A 9,539-nucleotide genomic window follows, 5' to 3' on the forward strand; every position below is an offset into this window, starting at 1 on the left:
CTCCCCTGCAAGCCTCCAAACTAGATTTAAGTCTCCTTGAATTTACCTCAGCAGGTTCAAGCCCAAGATAGGACTCCAAGCCTTCTTTTTTTCCATCTCTCCTTAAGATACACTGCTAAACTGACTTTGATGCTATCTGAGCTACTAGATGTTTTCTGCAATAGATATTTAGAACGATATTTACATAAGTAAATATTCCAGGGATCATTTGTCTTCCAAGAATCCTGGAAGTAAAAGACACTCAGCATTTTTTCACGGTTGTCTCTTGTAATGTTCCTTTAGCCTTTATTGCAGATTTTTCTCTAAGAGTTCCCAGTTAACAAAGCCACAAAGCTAATAAAAGGAAGAACCAAGAGATACAACTTGAAGAGAAATTTAAAACTTTGACTGCTTAAAAATGGTAACTTTGACATTATGCAGAGGGCTCTGAAGGGGTCTCCAAGGAGAGGTGTTCTGACAGGACAAGGTTGCAGAGGTGTGCCCTTGCATGCAATTGCATTTTCAGTATTTATCTCCTCCCAATTACTACCTGCAAGGCAAACAGTCCAGCCAGGGTAACCACAGATGGTCTGCTGGGTGGTGGGAGCACTGCATATAAAGAAACATACTTTGATAATACACAGAAGCAGCAGCCTTGACATCCAGTGAAGCACCATTATGAGGCCACCCACTTCATGAGGTGAAGGAAGAATCCACAAAACAACCTGCTCTTCCCAGGAAACCACCATGTCCTTCTTAGGACGTCTACCAAAGGCATTTCTCCCCTCAGCACCTAGGGTCGCACTGTTCCGTTTTTTCTGGGTCTTTTCCTGTTCGCCCTTCTTTTCTCTGTCCTGTATGTACACAAGAGTCACAGGCTCCCAGGAAACTCTGTTCAGACTTCCCTCTTACAAGCACTGCCCCTCCTTTGACTATCCCCTTCATTTCCCTAATTTACAGTTTTATCATTTGTACCCTTCACCTGTCCTCATACTTTCTTCTCACACAAGCTTTTTTCAATGCAATCAGCATCCTTAGAAGCATAGCTCCCCCTAAAGATTTATAAGCTTTCACTACTTCGAAATCTATCACAGGTAGTAACATTGATCATGGGCTTGCAGTGCAAGACCCCTCCCTTTTATTCCAGTATTCCTCAGGTATTTGGCACTTCCACACCCCTTATGCCTCCTGATTTTTGGTGTGCACATATGCAACTTCCCCTGTCTGCCTGTTATCAAGAGAGATGACAAGGTAAAATGCAAATAGCAATCCATTCTGACGAAAAAGATGCTTCAACTGGTGAAAAAGCAGCGATAAAGCACCATCTAATTCTGACTTCATAAATCTGTGTTATTTGCTGTCCAGCTAATCCTGAAACCTGCTTAGGGTTTTCCCGTACATGCACTGTCAGGGCTGAAGAGCCACCATCCTTTGAAAGAAGATGCAGCAGTTTATGTCGAAACATTATTATTCTCAGAGATAAAAATCTCCAGAGCATTCCATGGAATTATGTATTTTTTCTCCGAGGAGACACAGTGTGCTGTAATTATTTTGTTCAAAGCAACTATGCACCTTTGTACAGGAACTGGAGATGATTAATAAGAAGAGAATGCTGAAAATTTTCAAGTTCTGTTCTTTCACGACAGTTTTGAGTGTTTGCATTACTCCCCTTCTTTTTAAAAAGGAAGTTCCTTAATCCTTCAAATAGTTCTTACAGTTGTGCTTATTACATATTGAGATTGAATTCTCCTACTAATTGTCTGCAGTGAAATTCGAAAGGATTTGTTGCTATAGCAATATTTCATGTTGATTCAGAAATTAATGATAAAAGAAGTGGCAATTAGCACTATTAATTTTTACTAGAGAAACATGGGAAATTGCTAAAAGGCTTCTGGCCAAAAAAAAAAAAAAAAAAAAAAAAAGCAGTAAGATTTTGCATAGGTGACCAATATAGAACGTGCAGCTACAAAAGCAAGCATAATGGATATTTCACGCTTCAGTACATGCAGCATGAATACTGCTGCCTTAATACCTCGAGACAGACTCAGGCTCTGTTGTGTTTCAGGAATTCCCATAAGACCATAGGGATGTGTCTCCTTTCATACATAACAGCACCCTGTGGGACATTACATTAGTATCAGGAAGGGGAATCGAATACCTTTCTCTACAGATTTGACACTGTTCCTTGAGTGTTTTTCAGGGACCTTTCTTTGGCATTTTTAGTGAATGCAAGTATGTTGCTTCAAGATAATGACCTGCTTATTCTCATCCCTGATTAACAGCCATGAAGCAGGTAAGTGTTTTCCAGGTCACACGAAACCAAAAGAGTTAATTAATTTTGTACACCAAGACTGCTATTATCTCATCAAATTATTTGGTTTTGTGGTAGTCCAGGACCTTCTACAAGGTATTTACGGTTTTGGGGTTATTTTAAGACTTGACTTGTTATTTCAGTCCTATAAAGGATATAGTGTGGCTCTACGTGGCTGTAGTGCAAGGCTGAAGGAAATGGAACACTTTGCTTCTTCAGTACATATTTAGTGAGATTTTTGTAATGTATGATTTGACAGCCTTAATAATGTATTTCCCACTACTAGAAACCCACATAATTACTGAACTCGAATTTACTTATTTCATAATGAAATAATGGAGGCTTTTTATAAATCCTTGTGGATGATAGATAGCATGTCTATCATGACAGTTCAAAGCTGTCAGGTTTATTTCCTTTAGATGCTACAGTGGATACCTCAGACTTTCATGCAGGAATGTTGGGAAGCTTTCTTAAAACCCATTAATCCTAGATGCTGGAAGGGTCTTCTCCTGCTTATGAGAAGGACAGACAGGAGTAATGAGGCTGCAAGACAATGTATGTTGTCACGACTTTATACACTTGACCTGAAAAGTTGTCCCGTCGTACTTCGTGGAGCCTTAAAGGTCCAAGAAGAGCCCTCAGCATCTGGCTCCAGTACACCTAATGCTGTCAAGTAAGGTAGTGATGGACAAAATGTTACACACAAACACACCTAGAGCTCAGCACACAAATAATATTGTACAAAGCCCCTTGGCCAACCCCTAGCACCAAGATTAGATTGTTTTCTTTAATAGAAGTGATGTACACACAGAGACATGTCCTGGTAACTTCAAACATCTTTTTTTAATCCCTTCCTTCCAAATTTTTCAGTCATCTATGAACTTATTTATAAGAGGTAAACTTTTGACTTTTTGTATTATAAACCTTTGTATGTCATAATTACCCTTCTTCCGGTGAGAATGAAGGAGGACAGATTATCATCCAAATAACGTGAGAGATTAACCTTACACATCATCACACAGCCTTCTTATCCAGAGAGGGAAAGGAAAAATATAGAAATACAGAAATATATATCATTATAGAACACAAGTCCATCAACGTGTTGAATGTAACTGGACAATCCTGGAACCCCCCCAGTCATATTCACTACCCTCACAAGAACTGTCTACAAACTAGCAGAGCAGCCACAACATCCTGGAGAGCAAGACCAGGCCTAACACCCACAACAGAGAACAGCCACTTTATCAGATGTTTGGTGTTCATGGAACTCTGATACTGTGGCTAAAGTGCTATATTGCACTGGGCTAAATGAACAAAACTTTGAATTTGCTTGCAGGAAATTGTTTTAAATGAAACAGTTAGGTTTTTGTTTACTCTATCTTTAGAAAGAAAGCACAGAAAACACAGAAGGAAAAGTAATGGCATCGACAAGTATCTGCATTTTCTAATCATGCCCAGGAAAACATTTTCTGATAATCCATACTGGAGCTGTATTATTAAGTATTTCTCTGTAACTATCTCCATCAAGATTAATTTAGAGAAATATGAAACAACCTCTAGCTCTCATTTCAGCAACTGATAATTTATCATTTGTAATATAACTGACATCTTTTGTTTTTCCAAATATTTTCCAACCATAGAAAACACTTTGCCTTCAGTCTGTAAACACTTAATAAAGAAACTCACTTAAGCCTTCCCTCCTTTACACCAATAGATGCCTCCAGCATGAAACCACATACTTGGAATATGCGAGGGGGTTAACTGTACATCGTTGCCTATTTTACACACAGTAATTTCAACATTTTACATTCGGGAGAACGTCTTCTCTCTTTGCCCTCACGGAATCTCCTAGCCAGGCTTGCATGGACAAGGTTGTGTTCTGCTGGCACTCAACCAAGGCACAAGAAATAGAAAATGTTGCAGCCTGCTCTTAGCCTCTCTTAAAACAAAAATAAGACATAAACAACTCCTGAGCATGAAGTCTTAATCTAATCACGGCACACCAGGCTTATACTAAATTTATTTATAATGTTTTGCACCCCAACACCATCAGGAACATAGACTCGTACATGCTGCAACACTGTTGGGTGGACTGGGAGGCACAATTTGTGCTTCTAGAGGTGTAGGTGATGGGCACTCTCCCAGCACCTCTGACAGTTTCATGTGTACAGCAGCCATGTAGCTTAGCAGAACTGATATTCTTCAAAAGAAAAAAGACACAGAACAAAGTCACAAAGTAGCAACACTGTTGAAACAGACGACTTTTGGTGTTACCAGGCTCTTTCTTTTCATTCCAAGCTGACAGATCCATTTAAACATCTGTTACATATTCACAAACTATGGTACTTAAACACAGATAAGGATACTGAGATAGCATTGCATATCTTCCCCCACATAATCTCTTATACATACTGCTCCTCATTTTAAAGCTTAATTATATATCTTCACTAAAGAGAATCTGCCATTACAGTAAGAGATAAAATAAATATTAGTAAACCTTTCATAATAAATCTTGTTTTGTACTGAACTAAGCAACCATGTAGTTTCATGCACTGAGCAGAGCTTTCGCTGCCTTCAAATATTGCACAGATACTTTTGTCTCATCCTCAGAACACCATCTCCTCTTAATGGCAAACAAGCCGTAATATGATAATGAACAATATTAATTAAGGTCATCCAGATCACTTCAAACATTTTCCTAGTGTCAAGCACCTTTTGCACCCCTTCCTTTTTGAGTCACATAACACTGCGTAAGCACAGTAATTGCTGGCACAAAGTACACAATTAGGCTGTCTGCTGCAATCAAGACTGAGGGAGAATGGAAGATATGAACATAAGAACCATAATGCTGTAGTATTCATGTGGAAGAAATTTCCACATTACTCATCACAAGATTTTCTTTAGCATTCCAGGATTTGACCCTGGAAACATTCATAGCATTAAGACTAAAATCCAAACACTAATTCAAGAAAGGGAGGTTGGTTAGTTTTAGAGCAGTTACTATAGCTTTAGAATGAAGCATGTAGTAAGTGTGACAATTTTTTAGACCAGCTTACAAATTCACCAAGACATTTTACTCCTTAGCACTAATACATAGAACTGTAATTTAAGGCACCATTGAGCACTGTGTTTATGATGTTTCATATGGTCATGGTTGGTTTCCACCATGAAAACCTCAGAGATTGCTACTCTAAAATATACTAATAAGCTGTTGGATGCAGACTATATTACTACGAGAAAGATGAATTTCTTTTCAGTAACAGAAAGAAAAATGCACTGTACTTGACAATATACAGATATATGATATAAAGTACGCAATCAGCTCCCTTCAGAAAGTTACCATTCATCTACTTGAAAATGAGATGAATTTACACCTCACGACAGTTTCTGTAATAAATTAGGTTAGGTTCTATTTCTTTTGAATTAAACGTAAAAGGATATAAAACTTAATTTCTGGTTTTGATGGCAAAGTATATCAGGTAGAAGACAAGAACTCGCAACATGTTTTGATATAGCTGCCAGCAAATCAGATGAATTTCATACTGGATTATCCCTGGAGAATCTCATTTCTTTGTTACTAAAATCCAACAAAACTGCTACATCTAAAACAGTCTAAGAGAATTGTTTTCAATGCTTCAGCTCAAGTCAACGGATTCTTGTTCCCTCTTGCTGGAGTTACCCTGTTAACATGCACATGACACTGAAATAAAAGCACATTATGTTGAATGAGATTCAGCACTGGAAAATATAGTCTTCACATCGCTCCATAGGACAATAATGTACACATAAAAGCTTCTGGTAGTGGCAGAGCTATTTAAAAAAAAAAAACAACCCAACGTGGTTTTTTGGGGGTTTCTTTTTTTTTTTTTTTTTTTTTTTTTTTAAGAGAGCACAAAACACACAACATCAGAAAACCCTACAATACTTCTTCCACGCCATGGAAAATTGCTACTGTATGAGCAACCTGCTTGCTTCCAAGCTGAGGCACGTTTCTGAAAGCCACCAAACCAGGCTTCCATTCCGGAAAAAGCAGTGTTCCCTACTGCAGTCTTGGTCCAAGACAAGTAAGCAAACCAAACAATGCCAGACTAAATAGAGGTAGACAAAATAAAATCAATATATCATTCACTAACTTTGAGGTGTATAGGCAGGTAAACAAACAAACAAACAAAAAGTATGAATAATTCAGTCAATGTGGGATGCAAACACAGGAAAATAAATCCCTTGGACAAAAATATCCTCAGGACAGATCCCGGCTTTGGCTTGCTGTTTTTAAAGTTTCTCGACCTGTGTCAGCAATATTGAAGTTATAGTACTTCTGACTGCGACTACTTCTATATATGGTCAGCACAGATATTAGCTGGGATTTGCGTTTTTCCAAAGTAATCCCAGGCAATCAGAAGCCAGTTAATCAGTAAGAAAACCCACACGAGCGGATCCACAGCCCTGCACACGAGTCCATTTGGGTTTCTCTGCCCCGAGACTTAAACAGCGAAGGGAATATGGCTAGGTCTGGTTTTAAGTAAACACTTGGGCTCTGCTTCAGACACTCCTATGGGTGCGCTAGCAGCGCACACCCTACCCACCGATGCCTTCCCAAACTCCAGCTGCACGACAGCCCGCGCTCCGGTGCGCAGTCCCGAAGAGCCTCGTTTGATCCAGAACGGAGCGGACACCGCGCACAGCCGCGGGGACTACAACCACCTGCCCGGGGGGAGGCCGCGCACCGCCGCGCACTCCTCACTGCCCCAGGGGGACCAGCCCGGCAGCGGGCGGCACGTCGAGCCCTGCTCCGGGGCGAGCCGCCACAGGACGGGACGCCGCACGGTGCAGCCGCGATCCCCGACCCCGCTGCCCCAGCGGCGCACGGCGGGCGGCCGGCACCGCGCCGCGCTGCTCGAGGGGCGCGGCAGCCCTCGGGAGCGGCCGCTCCTCCGAGTGCCCCCGGGAGTGGGGCAGCCCCGCCGCGGTACGCGGAGCCCTCCGGCGGCCACCGCCGCTGCCACAGCCTCAGCCCCCCGCCCCGGGCGGACAGAGGGTTCTGCGGCTCCTCAACCGCTTCGAAGCGGGGACCGTTCGCACAACTTTCCCCGCGGCGAGCTCTGCTGCGCTGCCGGCCCGGGCGGCGCCGCACGCCACTCCCCGCCGCTGACACCCGCACACACAAGAGAGGACAAACAAACAAAAGCCCCTCAGACCCGCCCGAACCGGCATTTCTCCTCCTTCCTACCTGCCCAGATCCCGGCAACCCCGCGCCGCCCGCTCCGCGCCGAGCGCTCCCTGCGGCGCCCAGGTGGCGTTAGGAGCGCGCTTCCCACGGGCGGCGCGCCCCCGGCGGCCGGAACATCCCCCGCCGGGAGGAGGGCGCCCCGCACCCGCCCGCGACGCCGACACCGCCGCACCTGTGCCCGGGCAGCGGCACCGCCCCTTCAGTCCCGGCCCCTGGGTGGGCGGGGGCGAGCCGGGACCACTCACCCCGCGCCCGCCGCCGCCGCCCGCCCCATGCAGCCGCCGCACGAGGGACACCCCGGCTCCGCCGCCCGCCCGCCGCGCCGCTCATTGGCCCGGCCGCCGTGACCTCACGGGGCCCGCCCCGCCCGCCGACCCCGGCCCGCTGGGTGCCCCGGCGGCACCGCGGGCAGCGCGCTGGCGGCCACCGGCGGCACCGCCGAGGTGCGAAGCTGGGTGGCCCGACGGCCCGGGGTGACTCTGAGCTGGTGGGACATTGCGGGGGGAGGCGGTGCGCGGGCGGGCGGGGACGAGCGAGAGGGAGTCTGCCCGCAGCCCCGGCCCCGGGGTGCAGGGAGTTAAAAGCAGAGGGTTGCCAAAGGCATCCCTCGCCCTTGCCAACAACTTGAAAAGTAGCAAGGACCCACAGAAGATGAGGTTATGCGAGAAAGCCTTCCGTCAGTCTGCGATGGTTCCTTCTCTCCTTTTTTTTTCCTTCCCTCTCCCCCCCCCCGGGGTTTGGGGGGGCTATTTTCATTTGTTTTAATTGAGACATGTGAGCAGCTATCGCTTGAAGATTGTGGTCCGTTTGTGGAGAGTAAATAATGTTCTGTTGCATATTAAATATGCCTCTTAATGAGACATCAACCAAATCACATACCCTCATATAGCTCTGTAATATATATTAATATGGTATTTATTCATTACTATCAACTTTTCAAAAGGTCTGCTTAAAATATTCTCCCCTCTCATCTAATCAGTGCTACAAATTCATAGGAAGCCAAATAATTTATTAATATATGCTTATACTCCATTAAAATGTGTTGTATCAGAAGAATGTAAGAAATCTGCATTTTAAAAGATCCTGTAGAAGTATAACTTAACTGCATCAAACTGAGGTGTCTCACACTGCGATGTTTCTTCTGTCATAAAAGATTGGTACATTTAACTTGAAATCATTCAACACAAAAGAAGTTCAGCACTTAGCACTTGTTTTTGCGGGCTGCATTGCTGGCCGCCACGTTGCTACGGCATAAGGGAGCAGGGTGTGTCCTGCTTGCCTGCTTGTGTATTTCTTGGCTAGGGGTAAGAGAAAAGTTACAAAGTAGTGCTCTGGAGAACATAAAACAACAGTGTATCCTTTCGAGGGCACCAATTCTCTATTAATCTTATCAATAATTTTGCTTAGACTATCTGCTACCTTCAGAACAAAATTTTAAAAACTTGGGGTCTGTCTTGCACCCTATGTGTTCAGTGAGGAGGAATCACCTGCACCCTATGTCCTTACGCCAGAGTTTTCACAGAACATGCCATAGGATCCTTAGTGATGAGTAGCCATGACCAGAGCCTGTGAAAGAATATATAAAATTCCAGGTATCAATTTTCCGCACTAAGAAACAAAAATTGTTAATCTGCTGGTTTTAAATTAATTCAGTGGTAATCCACAACACTCTAAAAAATACCTGTGGGATGAAAAAGCAAAAAATGAGAACTACTCACATATGAAAAAATGAAGATCTCTTGGTGTGCAAAGGTTCCCCTGCTTTTGAGCTCTGGGTGTGTTGCTTTACTGCCAAACTATGCTTTTCTTTTTACCTTGCATCTCAAAATAGCATCAGAAAAAGCTCTATCCCGTGTAATAGGAAGCTGGGGTTTTGGCACAGCTGCGAGCCCCTCTGACTGAGTCATCTCAGGTGATCCTTAATAGTGTGGTTGTCCTTGGTGTTTCTGCACCTCAGCCGCTGAGCCCTCAGCACCCCCACGTGTCGGAGATGAGCTCACAGGATGCACCCCTGGCTTT

The 9,539-nt window shown here is 44.1% G+C and overlaps 1 protein-coding gene across 2 annotated transcripts in view; it reads right to left on the bottom strand.

Annotated features, from left to right (window-relative positions):
- Window positions 1–7,782, bottom strand: part of CHRM3 (cholinergic receptor muscarinic 3) — a 264,893-nt gene extending 257,111 nt beyond the window's left edge. For both annotated transcript variants that reach the window (XR_006013828.1, XM_042014409.1), the window contains exon 1: window positions 7,521–7,782. The gene's annotated coding sequence lies outside the window, so the exon portion shown is untranslated. The remainder of the gene's footprint in view (window positions 1–7,520) is intronic.
- Between the last annotated feature and the right edge of the window lie 1,757 nt (window positions 7,783–9,539).

The sequence above is a fragment of the Corvus kubaryi genome, unplaced genomic scaffold (assembly GCF_017639235.1).
Source record: "Corvus kubaryi isolate FWS band 111438036 unplaced genomic scaffold, C.kubaryi_AGA036_p1.0 split1-73, whole genome shotgun sequence".
NCBI lineage: Eukaryota > Metazoa > Chordata > Aves > Passeriformes > Corvidae > Corvus > Corvus kubaryi.